This window comes from Rhipicephalus microplus, chromosome 6, assembly GCF_043290135.1.
Source record: "Rhipicephalus microplus isolate Deutch F79 chromosome 6, USDA_Rmic, whole genome shotgun sequence".
Taxonomy (NCBI): domain Eukaryota; kingdom Metazoa; phylum Arthropoda; class Arachnida; order Ixodida; family Ixodidae; genus Rhipicephalus; species Rhipicephalus microplus.
This window is the reverse complement of record NC_134705.1, coordinates 144,507,485-144,516,784: the sequence shown is the minus strand read 5'-3', so window position 1 is coordinate 144,516,784 and position 9,300 is coordinate 144,507,485.

The window sequence follows — 9,300 nt, the reverse complement described above, 5'->3', positions numbered from 1 at the left end:
GATTAGCCATAATAGTAGAGCAGGAGGCAGCGAGGCATCCGGTACCGCAGAGCGGGTGAGGTTCAAAATGACGGACCTAATGAGATCGTACAAGCTAGGGGAGGACATTGGGCTGTTCCTCGTCAACTTTGAGAGAACTTGCAAAAGGCAAGGTTTTGACCAGGAGACATGGCCCCAACTCTTGTTGTCCCTACTTCCGAGGGAGGCATCTGAAGTAATCGCGCGCCTGACGAAAGAGGAGGCTGACGAGTACAGTGAGGTAAAGTCGAGCCTTCTCAAGAAATACAGGTTGTCAGCGGAAGGTTTTAGACAAAAATTTCGCAACGCCGTAAAAGAGAACAATGATTCATACCCGGAGTTTGCTTACAAGTTAATGGCCAACATGGAAGAGTGGCTCAAAGAGGCAAAGGTGTACGGGAATCATGACAAGGTGCTGGAGTGTATCGGTCTGGAACAATTCTATCAAAGGTTATTAGAAAAGGTGAGCTTCTGGGTGCAGAATAGACCAGACGTGAACAACGTAACGAAAGCTGCAGAGCTCGCTGAAGAATTCGTTACGCGCCGCGCTCTCGGGGCAAGCAGCGAGCAAAAAAGGGAAAAATTCCTACTACCGAATAAGGCGCCGTTTAGAAAACAACCGACAAGTCTCGCACAAAAGGGTGAGGAAAACAAGGCATCTAACCATGGGGCGTCGGCAGAGGCAAGCAAAAGGAAATTTGAGGCGAAAAAACCAGCGGCTTGTTTCAATTGCCACAAAACAGGGCACTTCGCGATACATTGCCCGAAAGAAAAGGTGGCCTTTTTATCTATAAATGAAGCCGACGAGAACATGAAGTTGTTAGAGCCCTATATGTACGACCTTACCGTGAATGGCAAGCAGTGTCGGGTTCTTAGAGACTCCGCAGCCAATATGGACGTAGTTCATCTGTCCTTTGTTCAGTCCGGACAGTATTCAGGAGACTGTGCCTGGATTAGACAAGCCGTAGAAGCAAACAGTCAGTGCCTTCCCGTAGCTAAAGTTGTCCTTAAAGGCGCATTTGGTACGTTGGAAACGGAAACCGCGGTATCGCCATATCTACCCCCTCAGTATCCTTACTTATTTTCAAATAAGTCGGATCAAATGCTGAAGGAGAAAGGTCTAACGTTGGGAGAAGGCCTAGTGCAGGCACTGACTAGATCGAAGGCACGTGCGCTGGCTGCGAGAGCAACATTCACCGAGGCAAACAAGCCTCAAATCGACAACGGGCCTGGTTGCGAGTTGGACACCACGGTAACAAATCGACTTGTGCGAGAACAGGCTGCAGAAGCCGTAGTCGCGGAGGCGACCATTCCTAAAGGCGACGATGAACCTCCTCCCGAATTGGAAGGGGTCAATTATGCCTCGTTGACCGAGCAAATAGAAAATGCCGTTGCTCCCAAGCCGATTCCTGGTAGTACAGAGGATAGCACAAAGGGTGACACATTCCAGGTACTAGGAACTACAAAAGAGTTGTGTGTCATGCCAACTTCGGATAATTTCAGTCGGCTGCTGCAGGTGAGCCCCGCTTCATTAATAACAGAACAAAAGGGTGACCCGACGCTTAAGCAATTCCAGGACAGTTCGAAAGAGGGAATCGCCAAACGAAATGTGAGATTCCAAGAGAGGAGCGGCATACTCTATCGAAAATATCTAGATAGGCGAGGAGTAGAGTTTGACCAGGTAGTCGTACCTCAGGCGTATCGTCAGGATTTGCTTAGTTTGGTGCATGGAGGATCATGGTCAGGCCACTTAGGCGTAAAGAAGACGAAAAATCGTCTTTTACAGGAATACTACTGGCCTGGATGCTTTAAAGATGTAGAAAGGTTTGTAAAATCTTGCGATGTGTGTCAGCGAGTGGGTAAGCCAGGAGATAAGGCGAAATTTCCAATGAAGCTGGTACCCGTAATCACAGAGCCCTTTCGTCGGTTGGTAATTGACACAGTAGGTCCTTTGCCCAAGACAACTTCAGGCTACTGTCACATCCTGACCTTAATCTGCCCAGCTACTAAATTTCCAGAGGCGGTCCCGCTAAAAGAGCTAAATTCCATGGAAGTAGTGAACGCACTTCTGTCCGTGTTTGCCCGGGTAGGCTTTCCTGCCGAGATACAATCAGACCAGGGCACCATTTTTACGAGTGCATTAACGACAACTTTTCTAGAGCGGTGTGGCGTGAAATTATTGCATAGTTCAGTCTACCATCCGCAATCGAACTCGATAGAGAAGCTTCACTTCGTGATGAAGCGAGAGTTGAGAGCCTTATGTTTTGAACGAAAAACTGACTGGGAAATGTGCTTACCTGCAACGATGTTTGCACTAAGAACTGCACCACATGAGACAACAGGGTTTACTACAGTGGAACTTGTTTGCGGCCGCAGACTGCGATCTCCTCTTCGTATGCTGAGAGAGTCGTGGGAAGGTCAGGGTGATGATCCTGTAGTAGTGGAATATGTCCTCACCTTGTTGGATCGTCTAACAAAAGCCCAAGAACTGACCGAGAGTGCGATGACCAAAGCACAGCAGAAGGCTAAGCTTTACTACGATCGAACAGCTAAAGCGCGACACTTTGCTGTAGGAGACAGGGTCATGTTGTTGAGGCCCTCCCAAAAGAATAAGCTTGAAGTGCAATGGGTCGGCCCGGCCCAGATTACTCGAAAATTGTCTGACACCAACTATGTGGTAAAATTACCAGGAAGTCGTAAGGTACACCAAGTGTATCATAGCACCTTACTCAAGCCCTATAAAGAGAGGGAAGCCATCGTGAACATGACTTTAAATGTTCCTGAAGAGGTTCCGGCAGAAATTCCTAAATTAGCTCCCGAATCGGACGAAGTCCCGATCGAGAAAAGAGTTGAGGATTTAGTATCAAAGTCACAGCTGACAATGAAGCAGAAGCAGGAATTGCGTGGTCTTTTGACCGAGCTTCAGGACAGATTTGTAAACCAGCCAGGCCGGACATCCGTCCTCACTCATGACATAGAGCTTACCTCGTCGGAACCGGTAAGATCTAAGACGTATCGGGTGTCACCTCGCCGGCTTGAGCTAATAAAAGCAGAGGTTAACAGGATGCTGGAATTTGGCGTGATTGAGCCGTGTGAAAGTGATTACACTTCCCCTTTAATTCTTGTGGAGGTACCCGGCAAAGATCCGCGTCCTTGCGTAGACTATCGTAAGTTAAACGTCATCACCAAGGATCAGACATACCCAATTCCCCACATTGAGGAACGCGTCGAGAGGGTAAGCAGCGCGAAATTTATCTCAACGCTAGACCTAGTGACAGGTTACTGGCAGGTGCCGCTCACCGAGAGAGCGAGCCGGTATGCTGCATTTATTTCACCATTGGGGACATTCCGCCCTAAAGTGTTGAGTTTCGGCCTAAAGAACGCACCTTACTGTTTTTCAAACTTAATGAATAAGGTTTTGCGCGGTCAAGAGGACTTCGCATTGCCTTACTTGGACGACGTCGCCGTGTTTTCCTCGTCCTGGCCAGAACACTTGGCGCATTTGAGAGCAGTACTGACACGCTTACGCGCAGCAGGTTTAACGGTAAAGGCGCCCAAGTGTCAGCTAGCACAAACAGAGGTACTCTATCTCGGGCATGTTATCGGTCGGGGGCATCGCCGTCCCTCTGAAATGAAAGTGGCAGCTATCCGAGACTTTCCCCAGCCCCGAACGAAAACCGATATTTGGGCTTTTCTTGGAATAGCTGGTTACTATTGTAGGTACATTCCTAGATATTCCGACATTGCCAGCACTCTTACTGACGCGTTGCGCAAGACCAAGCCCCAAATGGTCGACTGGGATGAGGAGAAAGAAAAGGCTTTCCGCGTTTTGAAAGCGGCCTTGTCGAGCCAACCTTTGCTTAGTTCACCGGACTACTCGAGGCCTTTCATAGTCCAATGCGACGCTAGTGATAGAGGCATGGGGGCAGTTCTTAGTCAAAGGGATGAGGGGGATGAAGAGCGTCCCGTCCTCTATGTTAGCCGGAAACTCACCCTTCGCGAGCAGGTTTACAGCGCTAGCGAAAAGGAATGTGCGTGCTTGGTTTGGGCAGTCCAGAAACTGGCTTGTTATATTGCCGGATGCAAGTTCATTGTGGAAGTGCACCATTGTCCTCTCACCTGGCTACAGACCATGTCCTCTAAGACCGGCCGCCTGCTGCGTTGGAGCCTCGTTTTGCAACAATATAGGTTTGAAATACGCTACAAAAAGGGTGTACTCCATGGCAACGCTGATGGCTTAAGTCGATGCCCCTGACGCGAGAGGATGTCTCGAGAACTCTGGCATTTTTTTTCCTGACCTAGACAAGGGCTAGTGATTGTTTTTTTTTTACTCTTTTAGGTGTACTTGTTTGAAAACGTTGAAGACACGGCTATCCAGGGTTTCGGGTTTGGTGGGCTTCCAGTGTTGTTGTTTTGTGTCACCTTAACGTATGAGTAACATTTTGAATAAATTGTGTATTTCCTTTAATATCAGTTAAAGGAGAAAATTGCCTGGTGGAGTTTGGCGGAATTGTCCGGTGCTCACCGGCAGAGTAGTTGTGTTTTCATGTGCGTGTGTGATGTCTGTTGAGCCCACAATGAAGCAGGTGGTGTCCTCTACTTCATCAAAGACGGTCGTCACCAAACCGACTGCCGGCGCTGATCTCTCCGGACAGTGGCTGCAAACCTCAGCCCATCGAGATCTCTACCCCCCCCCCCCCCCCCCGCGCGAGAGACTGTTACGACCGGCCCCAGCATTGGGATTCTCCGAAGGTTTGCGAACCCCTCTGGGAGATCGTCGACGCATTCCCGGGATAGCATGCACCCGAGACGGCCTTGCAGCCAAGGGAAAACAAAGGTCAACGCACTGGTTTTGCGCTAGGGAACCAAGCAAGAGGAGTTGCGGGGAGAACCTGTTCTTGACCGACTGCGTCGCCGACCCCCACCTCCCCATTCAGGCTCCTCCCTCTCGCCGGGAGAATTCCGGAATCTGCTGTGCGTTCATGACCATGTTTGGGCATCTTTAGGGCGCCGTGACCATATTCGGGCATCGTGTTAGGTTGTGCCCCTCCATGTGTTGTGAGGGGTATTTCCCCTCCCTTGTGGACGAGGGGCCGGAGCCACCGTATTGCCTGACGATGCGGACAATGCACACAGTGTCGGCAATGCGGCGCTGCAAAATGCCGAAGACGTTTTGTATCTCTCTCTTCTCTCAATGGATCAGTTGATCACTTCTCAACATGTAAATAAATCTGTCGTTCGTTCGGGCGCTTCTTCTCGCTGAATTGTCGGACGATGGATCCTGCTACGGGGCCAGCTACCGAAAACGAGACTGGCAGGACCCGGAGTCCCAACACTTGCCACACAGTTGTTCAGCCGGAATGTGGCGAATGGGTTGCAGTTTTTTTCTAAAAGAGGTACGTACTTTGGGACTGGAGAATGTCGCCGGTACAGTTGAGTCTACTCTCAAATTCAATGGCCACTTTGATGTGCTGAATAGAAATAATCCCAAGGAGGGAATCACTGTAAGAAGCCGGGACTTACGAGTTCTTGCTTCTTTTTTACGCTGGTTGAACAAGTGGGAAAAAAAGTTATGGCTGGAAAGATATCCCGCAACAACTTCTCGACACAGCAAACTGCTGCTGGCCTTCGAGTCACAATTTTGTCTGCCTCAGAACTCGCTAGGTACCTGCTAAAAGAGTGTGGATTTGAGTATGTGTTAACTGGAAAGTTTAACCAAGACGTTTTGGAGCGCTTTTTTTCGGAATAATCCGCCAGGCAGCTGGACAAAATGACCACCCATCCTTACCTACGTTTTTGCAGCTGTACAATATGCGATCAGTATACAGTTTGATCGAACCGCCAAAACTTGGCAACTATGAGGTAGAGCCTGCTCAAAGTACCCATGTGCTTACCTTAACAGACTTGAAACTTGCGTTTCAAAGGAGTGGCAGCAAAGAGAAGAAGCTTCATATGCTGAAGCAGAAATTGGACGGTTTGGTTGTTGCAGAAGTTGAGGCCACCGAGGCTTTCGCCAATGTGTGTACGATACATGAGAGAGCTGGCTGCATCACATATTATCTAGCAGGTTTCATGTGCAGAAAGCTCCTCAAGTGCTCCACCTGCTCAACTTGTTGACACAGCCACATAGAGGAGTGGGAAATCCATTCTCAACAAAAAAGTAGTTTAGTGAACTGCAAGACAAGAGGCGGGCTTCTTCATCCAAAGCGCAATGTTTCTTGCTTGCTTCGGGCGGCGGAAACAAAGTTTCAAAAGCATTCTACAGAAAGGACGTGTATGAACAGACGCTTGAAGAATTGTTAAAAGAACATGTGTTTTCATTTCCGTGTAATGAACACAAAGAGGAAATCATGGCCCAATTATTGCACTACTATGTTGCCATGAGAATGGCCCAGGTGTGCAAACAGAAGAAACAGGAGCTAAAAACCAAGACACAACATCTTCGTAACCTTGCGAAGCTGGTGTAGAACGGTTGGAGTGACAGAGAAATTGCTGCTTTTATGAAATTGCTTTTGTAAAATTGTGAACCATTAAATTTTGCTTTTGAAAAGTGGTGCTTTTGTGGCATATGGACATGTGTGTGAAAGAGTAAAAGTGCATTTTTTCAGATGCTGTTAAATGTAAAGTTTTGCGGGGCTATACTTGCAGAAATTTGCCCAGGCATGCCTGTCTTAGCAAGCTTTTGGCCTTGCCATAAATATAAATGCATGAGGAAAACCAATGCCGGACTGTATCTCTAACAGTCGACGGTGACTTCGGGACTAATCATTTAAAAGACCCCTATATCTAGGATATTTATTTCGAAAGTAGGTAAATTGTTTATCATTCGGAGGAACTCTTTTAGGACTGGGTGGTGTGGTACGCGTAGAATAAGGTAAAAATTTCAAGGAAATAAATAACTGGAAGATATAACCGCAACTTGCGAGGAACACGCAACGATCGACAGAAACAAAACGGCACAGCGCACCTAACGTGTGTCTTTTCGAGCACGCGAGTATTTCCTGAAACCTTTCAGAAAAGTTTATTACATAAAAGCAGTACAAACATATTAGTATATGTTTATACTACAGCACAAAACCATGGAAGCCTGACAAATGCGGGATCGTAGACTGGAACCGCAACCCTTCTTTTGGCAGGAGCATGTGTGTGTATATCCGTGTATTGATGCAACGTTTGAGTACAAACTAGTGCACCACATGAACCCACACTAACAAATCTATCAGTAAAATAACAGAGTTCACGCCGGCTGTTACGTGGAAGTTAATGAGTCGAATGCCGCTTTCAACAAGCGACGTTTTTATGACTTGGTACGCTTGTTCCTTACTTACTTACTTGAAAGGTGACAGCATACAGTTTCACAACAGAATAGGTGCTGGAATCGGTGTCCAAATTTTTTTTACTGCCTTGTCATGAATATGAGATGTGGCGCCTGGATCAAGACGCCACCACTCACCTTCAAGCAAATGTAGCATCCTGCCTTCGCTTAAAATAGTCTTGAATACTTTCTTTGCGGTCAACTGAGAAAACAAGATATGCTTTAGTAGCATGCCCTTTATTGAGCAATTGTAGCATATAGCATATACGCTCCTGCTACTTTGGTCCAGCATTTCTTGTAAATGGCGAGAAATCCCGCTGTTAAGCTGAGAAATGAATGAAAAGCGCCCACTGCTTCCTTTGTGAGGTGTAACATGGGTGCGTCCTGTTTTTTTACAAAAGCTCCAGTCAGGAAGGAAGACGTGGTGTTCATGGACATGCCCACCGAGGACAATCATGGAGAAACAGCGTCTGTGCCCATGCCTGGCAAGAGCGTTAACGTTGGGGACAGTGCAGCAAAGATGCGCTTGCGAGAACGTGAGTGATGGCAGTTTCTCCTATTTTAGGGGCATTTCTCGTAGCTGCCAAATTTCTTAGTACCAGACAAGTGTGACTTATCTGGCGAGGAGACATTTGTATATCGCAATATTTCGTGCCCTATAATAATGCGGATACACTACACATGATGCTAACTCTTCCTGGTACTAGAAAAGGCGACACAGATGGTGGTGGTGGTGAAAAACATTTACTAATATATTTACAGTGAGAGGTATGGATAAGGCGAGTCTGAAGCTTCTGTACATTCCTCTTGCTCTATAAGTAGCACACATTCTGCTGCTAAATTGGGTTTGGCTCGCCCACATCGTCAATGCATCTAGAAATGCACATACGCAAACAATGTGAATGGGGAGTGGCATTCCAGTTGTTCAGTGTTCATTTTATAATATTATATTACGAGTATATTTCTTGCGGAGAACCAAACAACGCGTTCGTGGCCGTTCGCTAACCCCTCATCGCAAGAACGTCATGTTACTGTGAAAAATGGTCGCGCAGAAAAGCTGGTGCTTTCCAAAAAGAAAGTCACAGCTTTGCCGCAAAGGCAAAGCAATGAACGTGGTAGCAACAATTCAAAAGGTCACGCGCAGGATAGAATGCAGATCAAAACCTGCCCCACGTTTCTCCCGTGCAAATTACGCAAAAAACGTACTCACAGGTACAGATGCACGCAAACAGGCATCTCAGTTGTTACTTCTTTGTGTCTGCAAAGCGTGCGCTTTTCGAAAACTGAGATTCGGAATGATTGCAGTGACCTTGGTGCACCCGGTAATTACGACAAAATCGTTTTAGGTAAAGCCCAAGGCCAGCCAAGGCATAGGATTCTCCCCACTGCGAGATAAGGGTACACGAGGGGGCGTCATCACTCCCCTTCACTAAGCGGGCAAAGTACGCAAAAAAAGATGAGAGCGTGCGCCACCGCGCGATGTGGTGATGTGCGCTCATTGCGCTATCTTGCTAGTAATACCGAAGACACGATAATTTCCCACGGCATGCCCATCAGTAGTGGTAAGTGGTAGATATAGAGTGTTGTTTGAATGTTGAAGGACGTGCTCCTCGGTGGCTCAGTGATTAACCGCTCGCTTTCGTGATGCAGAGGAACCAAGTTCGATTTTGCGCGCCTTGTCTGTTTTTGAATTTTTTTTTTTTCTTGCATCTTCAAATATTTAGATACTTATACATATATGGTGAGTGACGGCAACGTCGATGCCGGCGGAAAAATCCAGCCGAAAGTGTCCATATATATGCCATCGCAATAATATATATAAAAAAAAGAAATTTATGCAAAGTGAACAATAACTAGTTTTTACCAACTACTTTCCACAACTGCTTGAGTCTCCTAATAATTAAAGCTGTATATATTTCAGCAAAGCAGACAGGAAAATGATTACAAAATTTATCTTATTCTTAAAG